At 38.8% G+C, this 19,661-nt stretch overlaps 1 protein-coding gene and 1 long non-coding RNA gene across 13 annotated transcripts in view; one reads left to right on the top strand and one right to left on the bottom strand.

Annotated features, from left to right (window-relative positions):
- Window positions 1-19,661, bottom strand: part of DCLK2 (doublecortin like kinase 2) — a 179,193-nt gene that overhangs the window by 106,785 nt on the left and 52,747 nt on the right. The gene's annotated exons all lie outside the window — the stretch shown is intronic.
- The window catches only part of LOC129533238 (uncharacterized), a 50,358-nt gene that overhangs the window by 29,911 nt on the left and 786 nt on the right, over window positions 1-19,661 (top strand). The window lies entirely within an intron of this gene.

Genomic DNA, 19,661 nt, shown 5'->3' with positions numbered 1-19,661 from the left:
GCTCAAAGGTAATAGCCTGGAGCATTCATTCATCTCTGCATTTTTAAAAAAATAAATGCTACATTTATCAAATACTCTGTGACACAGTGCTAAATGCTTTTAATAGGTTGTATTTTTATTTTTCTCCTTATTTTATAAAAATTATTTTTTAGTAATAAAATGATTATCTCTTTTCTTAATTGCCTTTAATATATCTCACTGAATCCTGACAATAGCCCTGAGGTAGGTATTACTGTCCCCATTTTGTGGATGAAAGAGACCTATCACCATCACTTCACAGGAGAAACTGAGGTTCAGAATAATTAAATGCTGCACCAGACATCAATCAGGCCAGGGTCTGAAACTTCAGCTTCTGCCTTCAATTCCAATGCTCTGTCAAGGTACAGCACATACTCTCTTCATTAACGGAGTGACAGTTGTATACAATACTTTATCTTGACCTTTCTGAAATGGCAAGAATATGCATGACTCACAACATATAAATTGTTTTTTATTTTTTTAAATTTATTTCATACACATTTAGTTAAACTTCCCATTAAATGCTGGAAACTAGGAGGGGGGGAAAATAACCTCCATTTTTAAGAAGTCAGTATATTCTATACACACTCCCATACACTTCAATTATGTTCTTTGTCAAAATGCTCTTTGAACAAAAAAGCAAAAAGACATTCATTTAAAAACATGAACAAATTTAAAATGTAAAGTTTTATTTGCTCTAAAATTTGGGTTCCTTTGGTTTTACAAAGACTGTTATGTAATTCAGTAGCACTTTGAAAATTACTAGACCACCTCATTTCCATCCCCAATCAACCTTACAGAATCTCTTTCAATGAAGTCCAGAATCAGTGCAGATTTTATGTATTAAACACAATTCCAAAACAGAGCAAGAGACATTCAGTGGCAAAGAAAAATGTGTTCTTGCTTCCTTGCCTCCTGAGAATAGAAGCTTTTATGTGTGAAATAACACGTTTGCCAAATGACCTTAAGTTAGTCTTCACAAAATGTTAAGCAAAAAAGCTCCACAAACCAAAAACCAAAATACCTCCCTTCATGCCAGGCATCTTTACAGCCAATTGCCAAAACAAATGATGCAATAAAACCTTGCTGATTCTCTCTCCACAATGCTCTCTATTCCCTCTGTGAAACATTCTGGCTGAAGGACACTGGACGCCCAGGACTCATAGACTACTTTCTGATACCCAAACACATCCACTTCCACCAGCTGAGTTTAATATACACCAAGAGTCAGTTCTGTTTCCTCCCAAGCCTGTTTACACCAGTTGTGCCTGACAACATTATTTAATTATATAAATTGAGAAAATATGAATATAAAAATGAAGTTATTCAATAGAAATTAACTAAAATTATTTGGAAAAGCTCCATAATTACTAAAATAAACTGCTACTGAATTAAATGCTGTCAAGATATCTTACATTTGGGGGGTGGAGGGGTCTGATAAAATTTAAATGGATTCTGTCCTCAGATTGGTTCACAGGTTATCTTATGGTCTCCATTTCTTTCTTTCTTTCTTTTCTTTTCTTTTCTTTCAGGTATCCATGGTCTCCATTTCTTTCTTTTTTTTTTTTTTTTGAGACAGACTGTCACTCTTTTGCCCAGGCTGGAGTGCAGTGGTGCAATCTCAGCTCACTGCAACCTCCACCTCCATGGTTAAAGTTATCCTCCCATCTCATCTCAGCCTCCCCAGTAGCTAGGCCTACAATCATGCACCACCACGCCTGGCTAATTTTTGTATTTTTAGTAGAAACGGGGTTTCACCATGTTACCCAGGCTGGTCGTGAGCCCCTGACCTCAAGTGATCTGCCCACCTTGCCCTCCAAAACTGCTGGGATTACTGGCGTGAGCCACCACGCCTGGCCTCCACTTATTTCAAAGAACTAAAACTAGGAATTATGAACTCTATATTTAGATGTAGGTCATACAAGATAGGTAAGGTAAAACCTTCTTCACTGATCACACTGAAAAAGCTTTAGATATACATCAAATTTGTGGTGAATCAAAGTGTACTTACTGTTGTAAATTAACATTCACTATAAATAAGTGTAAGCCAGGCACAGTGATATGCATCTGTACTCCTAGCTACTCAAGAGGCTGTGAGGCAGGAGGATTGCTTCAGTCCAGGGGTTTGAGTCTGCAATGTGCTATGATCACACCTATTAACAGCTACTGCACTACAGCCTGGGCAACACAGCAAGACCTCCATTTTTAAAAACATTAAAAAAAAAAGACATGAATTTTCTTTTGAGACAGGGTCTTGCTGTGTTGCCCAGGCTGGAGTACAATGACACCATCTCAGCTCACTACAGCCTCAACCTCCTGGGTTCAAGCAATCCTCCTGCCTCAGCCCCTCCAAGTAGCTGGGACTACAGGTGCATGCCACCACGTCCAGCTAATTTTTGTATTTTTAGTGGAGACACGGTTTTGCCACATTGCCCAGGCTGGTCTCGAACTATGGAGCTCAATCTACCCACCTTGGCCTCCCAAAGTCCTAGGATTACAGGCGTGAACCACTGTGACCAGCCACAAAAAAATACATGTAATTTTAATGATCCCTTCAGGAAGACTTTTCATTTACCAATAAACTATCACTAAAATAAGAGGATTTCTCCTGCAATTCTTTCTGAGGCAACTTTTTAACGCTATCATAGTTTACCTTCCAGGGCAACCCTAATTTCAACATCTACCCTATTCACCATTTGACAAATATTTTTTCAATACTTTGCCAATAAATATTGCCCAGATTGATATTTCAATTAATCTGTTTATTACAATTCTCCACCAAAAGTAAAAATAGGACTAAAATGCATTGGCAATGTTCTCCCCAAACTGGAGATGCCATGGAGTATACAGTGGATTGTACATCTGACCCTGCATACTTCCAGCATCAGTTCCACAGGCAGGGCAACTTTCTATGAAGTCCAGGTGTTTCTTTTATAGCCCAGTTTTTACAATACAAATTGTACACAATGGGACTGAATATTGAAGGGAATACAATTTACATTATAAGGAATGACACTGGTCACGATTAGGTCAGGGTCAAAAACCAGCAAGCACCAGGTACGTGGGACAAAATATCTGTACAACTTATTTTTGATGCTTGCACTTTCTTACCATTTTATTTCAACCTGTTTATATCATAATAATGATATAAAAATAAATGATTTTGGTCTGGTCTTTCACATAGCCAGCTTTATGAAGGTAACTAAACTCCAGGCCCCCATACAAAAGGGGTCTGAAAATATCAGTTCCCACTTGCTGCCTTACAGTGTACAACACACTTTTACATTTATTCTTGTTTTCTTATTTTTTAGAGACAGGGTCTTGCTCTGTTGCCCAGGATAGAGTGCAGTGGCATGATCATAGCTCACTGTAACCTTGAACTCCTGGGCTCAAGTGATCCTCCTGCCTCAGCCTCCCAAGTAGGTGGGACTATAGGCATGGCACCATGCTTCGCTAACTTATCTTTTTTATTTTTTATTTTTTTTTTGGTAGAGACAGGCCTCACTATGTTGCCCAGACTGGTCTGAAACTCCTGGGCTTAAGCAATCCTCCTGCCTCTGCCTCCCAAAGTGCTGGGTTAATAGGCATGAGCCACCACACGCGGCCACATACATTATTTCAATTGACCCTCAGAAAACTCTATAAGGTAGCCATGGTATACATCATTATCTCCATCTTACAGACAATGTAGATAACCCTTAGGTAACTTTCCCAAAGTTATGCAGCCTCTTGGTGGTACAGCCAGATCTAGAACCCAAGACTTGAAACCCTATCTTCACTCTATGACTATTTTCTTTTCTCAAATACATCAAATCATGCCACATTTTAAGCATTTAAACTCTAATCAAATTACAGAACTCATATATCTGAGGATTCTTTAATAGTAAATAACCAACACTTATTGAAGGCTAACTATGTGGCAGGCACTATGCTAGGCACTGACCATTATGATGGCATCTGATCTTATTATAGCCCTTTACTAGGGATGCAACAGACTCATGCATCTAAGCAAGTCAATGAGCTGGGACTTGAACCCAGGCAGCTGGACTCCAACAACCAAGCTCTCAACTGCTCTACTACAGTGCTAGGCAACTAGTTTATAAATTCTCTAAGAAAAGAAACTATGGTTTTGTATTCTTCTCTTCTGAACATTAATAATTAGCACAATTGTTCAGGTAATTGCTACACACAGTTTTCTCCAGTCTTTCCTTCTAAAGCAGTGAATCTGAAATTTGTGCATACAAATAGCTGAGGACTTTGTGAAATTGTAGACTCTGAATTCAAGAGAGCTGAAGTTGAACCTGAGATTTTGCATTTCTAAAAACTTCTAAGTAATGCTGACGTGGGCCCATGGACCAGACCTTGAGTGGTAAAGCTCTAAAACACATGCAAAAATAAATAAGTAAAACACATGCTACTTTTCTCCTGCAGATCTTGTCATAGTAAATTACTTTCTTGAGTGAGGTATTTTACTGGTTTTATCTCAGAATGAGTCAAGGGCCCTTAATATCACCAATGGCAGGAAATCAGATGGCCTCCAGCCCTTAAAGATGAACAGGAGGCTAGGAGGCAGGAAATTGTTTTGCTCAAAATTTTATTTCCAAATATTATTTGAATAAATCAATTTGCCTGTGAAGTTGCATAACCTCTTCAGAATCAGCAGTGTTTGAAACTGATAGTTTCTGTGTTTTTGGTAGAAAATTCTCTTTTTATAAAAAGCTTTGATACTCTACATTTTTGAGAGTCATTCCATAACTATTTCTGTGAGTTATTACAGAAGAAATACAAGCTTTGCAGCCAAAAAGATCAGGAGCTGGCATTCCAACTTCAAGCACATAGTAGTTGAGTGGTCTCAGAGAAACTGATGTTCAAAGGGGTTAAGTTACATTGCTATCAATCAAACTGGGCTAAGGCAACCTACCTCCTTAAATGTGTCATGAGAACTAAGTGAAATAACAGATCTAACCACCTAATGCAATGACTGCCACATGGTAGGTACTCTTAATTGTTTATCATCCCTCTTCCCTTAGCATTGAGAAAAATTACTACCTACAATGTCAGTCTGACTCAAGTGGCAAAAGTAAATAACAAAATACTTTCTGCCAACACTTGGGCTTTAAAAAAGTATTAAAGTGTTCAAGTAGTAACAGCTTAACATTTACTCAACACCTATTAGGGGACTAGGCAATGTTGGGGAACCTTTTTATTATCATCATCTTTTACATGTAAGAAAACAGAAAGATTAAAAAACCAGCCCAAGATCCCAACACTGCAACTCCATAATTTGCTCCCTTAACAACTGACAGACAACTTGCCTCCCAGTAAACCCTGGGGGTGATGCCTGGTAATGCAGAGGAAATCAAAGGCAACCCCAGGGAGAGAGTGAAAGTCAGAGTCACCATTCCTTGAAAGATTATACAGGAATCAAAGTTTTACTTTCAAGCTGAGAACCAAATCAAGAACTCAATTCCATTTACAATAGCAACAAAAAAATAAAATAACCAGTAATACATTTAACCAAGGAGAGCAAAGATCTCTACAGGGAGAAAACAAAACAGTAATGAAAGAAATTGTCAACAACACAAAAGGAAAAACATCTCACTCTCGTGGATTGAAAGAATCAACATCGTTAAAATGACCATACTGCCCAAAGCAAACTACAGATTCAATGTAATTTCTATCAAATTATCAACATCATATTTCGCAGAATTAGAGAAAACACGCTAGGCATGGTGGCTCACTCCTATAATCCCAGCACTTTGGGAGACCAAGGCAGGAGGATCTTGAGCCCAGGATTTTGAGACCAGCCTGGGCAACATGGTGACGTCTCATTTCTACAAATAATCTTTTTAAAAATGCAGGTGTGATGGCACATGCCTGCGGTCCCAGGTACTTGGGAAGCTGAGGTGAAAAGATCACTTGAGCCCAAGAGTTTGAGGCTGCAGTGAGCTGTGATCATGCCACTGCACTCCAGCCTGGGCAACAGAGTTAGACTCTGTCTCAAAACAAAACAATCCTAAAGCTCATATGCAGCCCAAAAACCCCCCAATCAGTCAAAGCAATCCTATTCAAAAAGAACAATCTGGAGGTATCATGTTGCCTAACTTCAAATGATACCACAAGACTATAGTAACTAAAACAGCATGGTACTGGTACAAAAATACGCACACGGATCAATGGAACAGAATAGAGAACCCAGAAATAAAGCCACATTACCTACAGACAACTGATACTCAACAAAGTTGACAAAAATAAATGGGAAAAGGACACCCTATTCAATGAATGGTACTGGGGAAATTGGCTAACCATACACAAAAGAATAAAATTGGACCCCTATCTTTTACCATATACAAAAATTAACTCAAGATGGATTAAAGACTTAAATGTAAGACCTGAAACTATAAAAAATCCTAAATAAAACCTAGGAAAAACTCTTCTGGACATTGGCCTAGGCTTGACTAAGCTTGAAGTCAATTCTGATGCCAACAAATATCAAAGAATTTATGACGAACACCCCAAAAGCAAATGTAACAAAAATTAAAATAGACAAATGTGACTTAATTAATCTAAAAGGCTTCTGCACAGCAAAAGAGAGAATCAACAGAGTAAACAGCCAACCTACAGAATGGGAAAAAATATTTGCAAATTATGTCTCTGGCAAACGAATAACATCCAGAATCTATAAGGAACTCAAAACAGAAAAAAAAACAATCCTATTAAAAACTGAGCAAAGGACATGAACAGACATTTCTCAAAAGAAGAAATACAAGCAGCCAACAAGCACATGAAAAATGCTCAATATAACTAGTCAGAGAAATGCAAATTAAAGCCCCACTGAGCTATTATCCTACACCAGTCAGAATGGCTACTATTAGAAAGTCAAAAAACAGATGTTGGCATGGATGCAGAGAAAAGGGAAGGCTTATACACTGTTGGTGGGAATGTAAATCAGTTCAACCTGTATGGAAAACAGAATGAAGATATCTCAAATAACTAAAAACAGAACTATACTACTATTCGATCCAGCAATCTCACTATCAGATGTCTATCCAAAGGAAAAAAAAAATCATTATATTAAAAAGGCACCTGCATTTACATGTTTATTTGGGCTGTAATTATTTATTAAAGTAGAGACTGGGTCTCACCATGTTGCTCAGGCTTGTCTGGAACTCCTGGGCTCTCGCAATCCTCCAGCCTCGGCCTCTCAAAGTGTTGAGATCACAGGCGTGAGCCACCTCACCCAACCTGCACTGATGTTTATTGAAGCACTGTTCACAATAGCAAAGTTATGACACCAACCTAAGTGCCATCAACAGTTGACCGGATAAAGACAATGTGATATATACATATCACATTTTCAATGACTATTGAATGTTCAATATTGAATACACACATTATGGAATTGAATATATATACACACACTATACTATGAAGATACTGAATATACAAACACACACACTATGAAATACCATGCAGCCATGAAAAAGAATGAAATCATGTCCTTTGCAGCCACATGGATAGAGCTGGAGGCCACTATCCTAAGTGAGCTAACATAAAAATGCTGCATATGCATATTCTCACTTATAAGTGGGAGCTAACTAATAGGTACACACGGACATAAAGACAGAAATAACAGACACTGGGGACTCAAAAAGGGTGAGAGGTGAGTGAGGGTACAATGCTATTTGGCTGATGGGTACACTAAAAGCCCAATCCCCACCATTATACAACATACCCATGTGACAAACATGTGCATGTTTCTCCTGAGTCTAAAATTAAAAAAAAAAAAAATCAGCGTTTTAGTTTTCCTTACTGGAGCTGCTTCTTTAGTTTGCCTATTTAAATATAAGTTCACTAAAGGTACAAACCACATCCTAGGGATTCTTGTGTTTGTTAAACAGAGTCTTGGATCCAAGGGTATCGAATCAGATAGTTGATTTAATATATTATTTCCTCCAAACCTTAGCTCATTGTTAACTCCAGAACAGATTCCATAAATAAAAAGCTTGAAGTCAATTCTGACGCCAACAAATATCACAGGAAACTGACTGCAATTTGGAATATGAGTGATGAATATTAATGCTTTAGAAACTTAGCATGCTAAATAATAAAGGAAGCAAAAGAAACTAAAAATATCCAGGTAAACACTATATATTTTTCTTTTAAATTGTATATTCTACTCAATTGGAAGGGTGCCATGGTTTAGAAACCATTATGTACTATTACCCTTCAGAGAAGAAAGATCTGGGGTCAATCATGACATCTCAAATTACCCAATCATTATCCCTGTTCAGTAATTCAGATGACACTACCTAAGACACTGTGTTAATTATATACATAATGATGACAGATGTGCTCCTGAAAACTGATTGCGAATCTAAAGAGGCAGTGAGAAGGCAGTGATGAATGAGAGATTCATCAAAGAATATTTGTCAGTGCAAGGAATTAAATGGAAACTTCACTAAATAATTATTTCATTCACAATGACAGGTTCATAAACTGTTTTTATTACTAACAAAAAAATCAGATATTTCATGATCTAAAATAAATACACTAAAACAGTTTAATTTAATATAGCATGATTTCATTGTTACAGAAATTTTTCCTGAAAGAGATCTGAAGCATTTAATATGTCAAGCATTAAACTTCAAAGTAGGGTTTTGGCCAATTTAGTGTCTTATAATTATAGCTGTATGGTTTAGCACAATTACCATATTCCAGGGTATTAAATCACGCTACTCTCATAAGGAAAGATTCCTTGTCTTGGAAAACAAAGTTAACAAACCACACAAACAAAAACATATTTCAAAGGCATCTGTCAAAACTTTGTAAAGTAGTTCACATTTGCTCTGGAATCACATATTGCTTCACATCTTTCTGCTAAAAAAATGAATGTACACCTCAGGTTTATCATTGTCTAATCCTTAAGATCTTAAAAATTCTCTGTGCCATGACCTGCTTAGATACATTCAATGGGAACTCTGAAGAAAAGTGACAATGAATATTCCCAGAACCCTGGTCTTGTAGAGATGTTGATAAAATGGTAAGAGTCCAATGCTCAGAAACTAACAAAGCCCTACCCACCAGGTGCCTTTGGAATGGTTTCCATCTCATAAGAACCAAAACTTTAAGTGCTTATTCTTCTGTTTCAGCATTCCCTTTTAACCCCCTTTTCAGATCTGCAAAATGAAACACCAACAGAAACACCTGAGAAATAAAATCTAACCCTGTCATCGCAATCACTGCTGGCAGAAACCAACTGAGTTTTCAGGGAACTATCCAAGTGCCAAACTCTAAATATTTCACCCTAACTTACAAAGCTTTTCAAACACAAGTTTGAAAATGAGTCACGATTTGGGGGAAGGAAGGCTAGCATGAATCATCCTAGAACTTTTATAAGATTAAGTTTCAGAGAATTTACTGACATATTGCCTAGTGTTAAGAATTAAGAAACATTATGAAATTAAAACTCTTAGGCTAAGGAAATGCCATGCCAACTTCTGCCACCCTAAAACAAGAACACCCAAAGCCACACACAGTTGCCACTTTGGTTTCAGAACCATAAATAAAACAGCGGATTAGATGAATCTCCATATTTGAAGGAAGAGAATTAGTCAGAATGAAGTGGCATTATTCTTTCTCCTGGCTAGGTAGACTGTTTTGTAGGAAAACACCTGAATAACAAATAAGTTTCCATCCAACTTCTTTATACATTCTGTAAAACTTTTGAAAATCAAGTACACAAATACAGTTAGTTATAATCTAGTACATATTTACTAGTACCAATCATTGCATCGTTATTCTCAAATGATTTTAACCTCTTTATAGTATTTCTTAATATCTAAAATACACTAACCTATAAAAAAACTCATTTTAAAAAATAAAGAAGTAGCGCCTACATGGATTCCTGTGAAAAGTAAATAGGAAAAGAATAGGAAGAATAAACAGAACATAGTAGGTGTCTCACTAGCACACTGACTTATCTTCAGTAAGATATGTCAAGAGCATAAGGCAGTGCACACTTCATGGATACCGCAAAGCCTTTTGTGAAAAGTCCATTTCTTCCAAGCAGTGTGTTTTGTGAGCAACTCTGCCACTTGCTCCTGGTCTGCCACACACAGCATCACCATTGGGGTCCTCAACCCTGTGGACCCCTTTGCTGGTATTGTCACTGCTCCCCTAGGTCCTAGAGATCCTGGGGTCGCAGGAGGAGCCTCCATGCTTGCTGGGGGAGGCCTATTACATACTTATTTCCTCTTCAGCCCCACTTAGCTAGAGAAAACAAGGTCAAAAGGTAGATAATTTCTTCAGTAGCTCAAATTCCAAGGAATAAGGTATCATAATAACAATAATTAAAGAAGATAAGCTAACAAATCACCTTTCTGTTCAGTTTTAGACTTTCAAGTTACTTTAACAGATTGTTTCTGTGAAATTTATTATGTTTTTGTTTTCTATGAAGGGAAAATTGGATTCTACATTCCCCTCTTTATACCAGTGTCCTTCATTCTATTATATACAATGGTTCATTAAAAATTTTTATGTCATTTTGAAATACAGACCAATATTCACCTTTATAGACTGTATGAGACTAAGCTCTAACTAAGCAGTGATATTCTAGAAGGATAATTTGCCTATATTTGTCAAAATGTAAAACAAACCAACCATGTCACTTGGATAGAAAATAGGCAAACAAAATTAATTGCATATAAACTTTGAAATTATACATTTAAAAGGATGGAATGACAAGACAATAATGACCAAATATACTGGAATGTACACTTGACTCAAAATGGCATTAGCTTTGGCACTGCCGAGCCTCCCTACCCTAAATAAGCCAGTTTCTGCTTTTCCTGGCAATAGTCAACTGCTTCATTGTTAATGATACAGGGTGCATTAGCTTTGGAAGGAGAACCACAGCATGTGCTGACTTTTTTCTGCAAGTTCCCAAAAGAAAGGACCCTTTCAGGCTTCAGAAGCACTTTAAGATTAACTACAAAACTCCTCTTCTCTTTCTGTAGATTCTCACTTTGACTGCAAACGCACCCCGTAAGACCACACATTAATTAACTGTGCTCCTGTGTAAGTTAGCACCTGACCACAATATGCTGTGGCTAACCAAGGAACAGTCATCCGAATCCAGGCTATCAAGTTAAAGGTATCACTTCACAGGCATTCGTCCAGGAGTTTGGACGGATACTCCTTTTACACACCTAGTTTGCCCTGTATCACACTTAGCACTGGCATCACTTCAGACGTGATCATTTTGCTTTTCCCAACTGCTTGTTGGCTTCTTGAAGGTGGAGATCATATCTTAAGTTCTTTGCTAGGCATAACATCACCAACATGTGGCAGGTCCACAATAAATGTTTGACTGATTAATTTATATTTGTAAAATAATTCTCACATTTAAATAACTAAGACCTGGCCAGGCATGGTGGCCCAGGTCTGTAAAATCCTAGCACTTTGTGAGGCTGAGGCAGGAGGATCACTTGAGTTTGACACCAGCCTGGACAACATAGTGAGACCCTCATCTCCATTGAAAAAAAATTTTCAATGTATTATTTTCTTACTTACAGGGAAAAACTTTTTTTTTAATTTAAAAACTCAAAAATTTGAAAAATGGGCCGGGCGCCGTGGCTCACACCTGTAATCCCAGCACTTTGGGAGGCCAAGGCGGGCAGATCACAAGGTCAGGAGATTGAGACCATCCTAGCTAACAAGGTGAAACCATCTCTACTAAAAATACAAAAATTAGCCAGGCGTGGTGGCAGGCGCCTGTAGTCCCAGCTACACGGGAGGCTGAGGCAGAAGAATTGCTTGAACCCAAGAGGCAGAGGTTGCAGTGAGCTGAGATCGTGCCACTGCACTCCACCCTTGGTGACAGAGTGAGACTCCACCCTGGGTGACAGAGTGAGACTCCATCTCAAAAAAAAAGAGAGAATAAGAGTCCCATCTGCCCTGTAAGGTGGTTATGAGGCTTAAATGAGGCCTGGTCTATATAAACCTCTTAACTTGGCACAGTGCCTGGCCTGTTGTAAGTGCTGAGTAAAGGTCAAAAAATATTTTTTTTGCCACAATAATGTGAAGGTGGTGTTTGACCCATTGAGCCTCCCGAGTAGCTGGGATTACAGCCATGCACCACCATGCCTGGCTAAATTTTGTATTTATAGTAGAGACGGGGTTTCACCATGTTGGCCAGGCTAGTCTCAAACTCCTGGCCTCAGGTGATCCACCTGCCTCGGCCTCCCAAAGTGCTGGGATTACGGGCATGAGCCACTGCACCCGGCCTCTTATTCTGTTTTCAACAATGGAGGAACTGAAGCATAGATTACCTACCTTGCACAACATCCCACAGCTAGAGTGTGACAAAGCCAGGACACACCCAGGTAGTTGGGTTGCAAAGCCCAAGAGCTTACTTTCTATGTTCTTAGCAAAACTATTCCTATTTACTGCTGGTTTATAATACTCTATAACCTTGAAGCTACTTCCAAATACTTTATTACTTAATAACTAACCTCTGCAGAAGGGTAGACATTATTACAAATGAAGAACAGGCGGAGATAAAAATTTCATGAACATAGCCCTAATGAAAGTACGAGATACAGTACCTAATTTCTCTATTTTAAAATCCAATGTGCCAGTGCTTCCCACAGGTTCCCCTGGATATGCAACTTTCTGACTAGATGGTAGCTGAAAAGGATGTGATTTTAGGATTTGATAACTTCATTTGACAATACACTTAGTTATGGAGTGGGATTTTAAGCAATATGGAAAATAGAGATGGTCATCACATTTTATGAATAATTTTCCAAAGCTCATTTGAAACCCTATAAAAATTTCCTTATGGGGAAGAATATGTTATAAATGGAAATAAGCTTGCAAAATCTTGTCCCCACCCCTATGGCCTATTTAACTCTTAATCCTTTATTTATAATCCTATAATTACTAATCCTTTCTAATGGGAAGTTCCTGGTAAATTTTCCTTGTCATTTTACCATTGAGACTGACAGAGTAGGCTCTTTATCAACATTCATTTTCCTTTGTAGTCATTTAACTTTCACTCACAGAAGCTTATAGGTCAGGCTTCTATGAGAGATTGCACTATTCACTGTCCCCTGTTCTTCACCCCTCCCTGTATACATGTCCTTTGTAGGGATTTCATCATCCCTTGTCTCAAGAGTTTGACCATTTGTCTCATTTTAACCAACAAAATGAGGCAGAAATAACAATGTGCCAGTTTTGAACCTGGGCTTCCAGAGGCCATATGTGTTTCCATTTGCTCCCTCCTGCTTCTGCCATTACCATGAGAAGGCCTGAGCCAGCCTGCTGGTGGAAGGAGGATGAGAGACATGTGGAGGGAAGCTGCCCCAGCCAACCTGTCCCAGCTAACTCCACCCTACTCCCTACTATCTCGCAGCTCAGCTGAGAACAGCAGAGCTGCTGCAGCCACCATTTAAAGGATAATAAATAGACCGGGCATGGTGGCCCACGCATAGTCTCAATGAGTCGGGAAGCTGAGGTGGGAGGATCCCGGAGCCCAGGAGTTCAAGGCTGCAGTGAGCTATGACTGCACCACTGCACAGCCTGGGTGGCAGAGTGAGACCCTCACCTCAAAAAAAAAAAAAAAAAAAAAGAAGAAGAAAAAGATGAGAAATAAATACATTTTTGGAATTACAGTTATATGCTAGGTTCTCCATGATCCATTACGCTCACAACTTCACAACACCAGCAGCATTCATCAAATTAATATTTATTTGGCTTCTTGATGAATTTGTGATTTTTAAAAAATCCAGTATCCTCTGTAACTCTGCTGCTAGGGTAAAGTGCCCTAGGTATAGAGTTGGTTTGAACCAAGTTTGGAGACTTGGTTTGAAGCTTAGTGTCTGCCAGTTGCTAACCACATAGAAAAGTCACAGCCTCTTCAGACCACAGAATGATATGCTCAAACCACATTTCAGGTTCCCTGGAAGCTGTTCCTTCTCCCATATCTCATTTCCTCAGAGTTAGGATGAGAAGTAAGCACTTGCTACATGCTCACAGTGACTTTTCCAATCACTTCTCCACCCTTAATAAAAACAAAAACCCCATTCCTTTGAATCTCATGCCATCTAATGACACCAGTTTGTATTCTTCGGTTCTGACAATCCCCTCTTCAGTTAAGGCTTTAGAACTGGGTTCATGTCTTCTCCATCCCAGGTACTTCAATTACTGTGGGTGATATCACAGATCACAGTGATGGTCAGGCAACCTCCTCAGCTCCAGTGTGGTCAGCACCACTAAAATTCTTCTGCCACTGCAGCCCACTGCCACATCCTGGACTTTATCATTCAGAGGGACCATACTTCTAAATCCTTTAAATAAAATATCCTCATGATTACAAACTTCCTGTTCTTCTGACTCTCTCAGCCTTATGACACCCATACATCAACCTCTGGAATTTCAGTCTCTTACTTACATTCCTCCCTTCCTCCACGAGATTCCTCCAACCTTGGTTTCACTCCCCTCTCCATGGTCCACAATTTAAGGGGGTCAAAAATCCATGACTTGACTTTCCTGTCAGTGCCCACAACTGAGAACACTCAAAATCTTGATCAACACAATTCTCTACATTCTTTGTACTTTACTTGGGTCAGTGAATGCAACTGGAGAAATCCCACAAAGCTCTGTATGTTCACGATGCCACTAATAAGTCCGTGGTTTCCACCTCACTTTCAAAGCTGCTTCCATAAGCAAGCAGCTTCCTTGGTTAATAGAGCTTTCTTCTAACTAAACATCAGCTATTTCCTCATTTTCTTTATAGCACTTTTCACTATGAAAAATGTTAAATTTAAGTTTACTTACCTATTATCTGCCTTGCCACACTGGAATTCAAGCTTTGAAAGAGCAGACACTTTGTCTTATTAACATTTGTACACTCCATTCAAGTTTGTGAGATGGATGAGCAAATCCTTATCCTTTCTTCAGGTGGCTTTCCCTGCTAAGTGTGGGTTAGGTGCCCCTTTTACATCATTTCACTGCAGCATCCTGCACTTCCTCTTTCACAACACCTATCACACATTGTATTTTATTCTCCTTCATTGCTTTCTTCTTGAAGACAGTGATGGGTCTTAATGACCAATTGCATGTCTTTTACTGAACTCAGAGCTTTAAACAGATTTGAGTACTACTCATTATATCTGAGTAAATATTTAAGCGCTTGTTTGTCTTCAGGGCAGCATTTTATGAAACACCAGTCCAAGGAGACATTAATAAGGTATTCTTGCATTAAAGGGTTCTGTGGCTGAGTAATATGAGAAATGTTCCAACAGATTTCTTCACTTCAGGACTTTTAAAAGTTTCTGATATGCTAATGTGCACTGTGAATCTCCAAGAAGCAAGCTTTTCTCAAACACAACCTGAAACTGAGAGACTGTGTGTGTGTGTGTGTGTGTGTGTGTGTGTGTACACGTGTATGAGAGGCAGGTGTTTTTTTTCCACTGCTCCAGAGAACAAAAAATAATTTAGAAAGACAATCTTCCAAAATTTAGCCCATACATTGTTCAAAAGCATACTAAGCAGACTTTTCATTATAAAATGAATTAAATCAGAATTTTCTCATAGCAAACATTCTTACTTGGATTAGGTAAGTCAGCAAACAATTTTTTAAAAGATATACTCATCTAAAAGGCAAAACAGTATCAAAAGGGAGAGGGAGGTAATTGTTCACCCCGTCTTAGTGAAATGGAACACTGCAAGGAATAAAAAAACACATCAGTCTCAAAAAAACAAACAAACAACAACAACAACAAAAAACATGATTTGGGGAACTATGGCAAGAATAACTACAAACCAAAACTTTAGTCCAAATAGCACACCAGGCTGCAGAAAACAGGATGGATTTTTACAAGGCAGAAAGACAAATTTTTAAAAATATTTTTAAAACTTTTGCTGCAAGAAAGCAATTATACATGCTTCCTAGGCACTTCCATCATTGCAAAGGATTGCTTTCAAAGTAATATAAGCAACTTAGACCAAAGAAAAAAAATCAAAATGGTAAAAACTCCAAAAGATTAACATATGCACCCTTACTTCACACAAAAAATAAAAATAAACTGTTTCTTATGAATGACTAAAATTTTCTTCAAGACCTTATTTTTGGTGAAGTTGTCAACACATCAAGCACTGCCGTATCTAATCTATTTCACAAAATAGACCCTACCATAACATTTTAAGAGTTTATACACAAAAATGGCCGGGCATGGTGGCTCATGCCTATAATCCCAGCACTTTGGGAGGCCGAGGCAGGTGGATCACCTGAGGTCAGAAGTTCGAGAGCAGCCTGACCAACATGGTGAAACCATGTCTCTACTAAAAAATACAAAAATTAGCTAGGTGTGGTGGCGGGTGCCTGTAATCCCAGCTACTCGGGAGGCTGAGGCAGGAGAATCACTTGAACCCAGGAGGTGGAGGTTGCAGTGACCCGAGATTGCACCATTGCACTCCAGCCTGGGCAACAGAGCAAGACTCCGTCTCAAAAAAAAAAAAAAAAGAGTTTATACACAAACATGACATGCAGGAGAGAATGCTTTCAAAATTTATAATTCTCATTTCCTGAATTTCAACATTGTATCACAACTACTAAATTCTGTTTTCTGAAGAAACTCCTTTAGTTAGCAAATAATTAGAACTGGACAATATTTGGGGCTACATGAGTTTCCTTGAAAAGCATGCAAAGACCTTAGAACCCTTTTCCTATCCCAACTGTACTCTCTTCATCTCCCTGTTTTGCTACAACCCTTGTTTACATGACTCATGAACTGAATCTAATGCAACCTACTATTAGATGGACATTTTATGTTTACACATTGTAATTAGCTGACACTGAATGATTGTTATTAGCACAATCAGTTACCAATCCCACAACACCTTGTTCACATTCTCTTATCAGAGAGAAAAATATACATTTCATGTTTAATTTGGAAATGTTGACACAGGAACTTTTTCCATCCTTTGAACCAGTTCTCCCAAATTTTAAAAAACACTGCCTTGGTTTATTATATATGAATGTACTATATCCTTCTATATCATCCCTTTAAAACCAAACAGTAAACTTACTTTGCCATGTTGATAGGTGGTTTTGCATTTCAGACCTGCTCACTGCTACCTATTAGTTGAAACTCAAAGTATGTTCAATGCTCATTATTCACAGATTCTGTAAGTACAAGTTCACCCTACTTGCTAAAATTTATCTTTAATCTCAAAATCAATATTTGTGGTACTTTCGTGGTCATTCTCATACATGCACAGAGAGGTAAAAAATCTGAGTTGCCCTGTGCACATCAAGGTGAGGTTAAGGTGATGTTCTACCTTGTTTCATTTCTCATATGGTAAACACGTGTCCTTTTCACGGTCTTTTCATGGTCATGGCACATTTCTTTGACCTTTTTGTTGGTGATTTAGTTGTTTAAAATGGTCCCCAGGCATAATGCTGAAGTGCTATCTGGTGCTCCTAAGTGAAAGAAGGTTCTGATGGATCTTATGGAGAAAATACATGTTCGTGAAGCTTTTTAAAGTCGTGAGTAATAATGATGTTGGCCATGAATTCAATGTTAATCAATCACCAGTATACATTAACTATGGTGTCTTTAAACAGAAACACACATAAAACAAGCTTGTATGTTGACTGGTTGATCAAAATGTTAGCCGGGCATGGTGGCTTATCCCTGTAATCTCAGCACTTTGACAGGCTGTGGTGGGAGGACAGTTTGAGCACAGGAGTTTGAGACTGGCTTGGGCAACAAAGTGAGACCCCGTCTCTACAAAAAGTAAAATAACTAGGCAGGTATGTTCTCTATAAGAAATTTAAAAATTAACTGGGTGAAGTAGCATGTGCCTATAGTCCCAGCTTCCCAGCTACTTGGGAGACTGAGGCAGGAGGACTGCTTGAGCCCAGGAATTGAAGGCTGCCGTGACCCATGATGGTGACACTGCACCCCAGCCTGGTTGACAGAGCAAAATCCCGTCTTTAAAAAAAAGTTGTGAACCAAAGGCTCTTAGGAACTGAACCCTGTATTTCCTCTAGGAGCAATGGCTTAGTATTTGTTAATTCAGTGTTTACACATAGAACAAAACTACCATGAATACTGAGAATCAACTGTACCATCCCTGGCATTGAAAGCTCTCTAATCTTTTGCTTGCTCTCTAAAATGAAACCTCTCTATGCTGCATTCTGCATAGGGTTCAGTCCCACCAGCATACCTTGATTCACAGTCCACATTACCCACTGAATTTTAAATTTCCTCTTGTATTTTGTGGCATACAATCCAGCACTTGAACGCTAGCAGAAGTCAACTATTCCTCTGAGAATGACATTCCCATTAACAAAACCACCTGTGTGCAGAAGGGAATGGAAGGAGCTGCCCCTCTTCTTAACACTAGATGGTTGGCAGGGGTATGTGAAAAGGAGGGGATAGCAGCAGCCAACTTGAATGCCCTTTCTTCCATCTAAGCAAAAGGCAAGGCAGCCCTTCTATGCCTCACAAGACCTCAAGAGAGCACAAGGATACCACAGCTTATCCTCACACACAGGGCTGCCTTCATGGATGTGCAAATTGTATAGTCGTATAGAGCCCGAGGCTTGGTTTAACATACTGTTGCTGTCTTGAATGTCTTAGTAATTTCTGAACAAGGGGTCTGCATTTCCATTTTACACTGTGTCCCACAATTACATAGCCAATTCTGCCCACAGGACCCCTACAGTATTACAAAAGGGGTTAGTCTCAAGAAAGGGAGGCTCACTTCTGCTGAGGATGAGTCAGGGAGGGGCAGCACACATTACCCAGGGAAAGAACACAGGGACCTGCCAAGATGCAACAAGGAAGTGACCAGTGTCTGGGAATGTCTCCCTAGGACTCCTACAGCATTTCAACCTCTAATAAAAAGAGCTTTTAACAAGGAACAGTGACTCTGGGACCCAGTCTCTCCAGTAACACCCAGGATTGTCCCAGGCTCAAATAAGACAGCCAATTCAACATTAAGAGGGGACCCCAATTATTTTCTTACAAGATATTTTCATGGGTTCCATATACTCCATAAAATTTGCTCCAGTCACAATGTAGTTCTTTGTCACATTTTCTTGGGTCATATCAGCCTAACAGCAAAATAAGATTGCCATATAACGTAGGCTTACACTGTACTTAGGTAAAAGCAATAGTTTTTCTTCATACAAAGAACATCTACTTTTTTAAAAACCTCCCACACAAGCAATTTGTGACATGTAATTCAACAAAAACATTTCTATTAGGTCAATGTTAAAGTGAAGTATGTATTTTTAAAATCACATTTGTTTAATTTGCTCCTAGAAGAAAATGTACTAGGCTTTTTTTCTGCCTTAACACAATGGTGAGCTGCCATGTGCTCTTAATAAAATGATCAAATGAAGCCAGGCACAGTGATGCATGCCTGTAATCCGAGCTACTTGGGAGACTGAGGCAGGAGGATGGCTTGAGTCCAGGAGTTTGATGCTGCAGTGAGCTATGATCACACCACTGCACTCCAGCCTGGGCAACCAAGCAAGATGCTGTCTCTAAATAAAATGATCAAATCATTGTAGCAGCATACTTTTGGTCCTTGATATTTCCATTTGTTCAACATTTAGTGGCCCC

This window comes from Gorilla gorilla, chromosome 3 (genome assembly GCF_029281585.2).
Source record: "Gorilla gorilla gorilla isolate KB3781 chromosome 3, NHGRI_mGorGor1-v2.1_pri, whole genome shotgun sequence".
NCBI lineage: Eukaryota > Metazoa > Chordata > Mammalia > Primates > Hominidae > Gorilla > Gorilla gorilla.
This window is presented reverse-complemented; position numbering and strand designations above follow the sequence as displayed.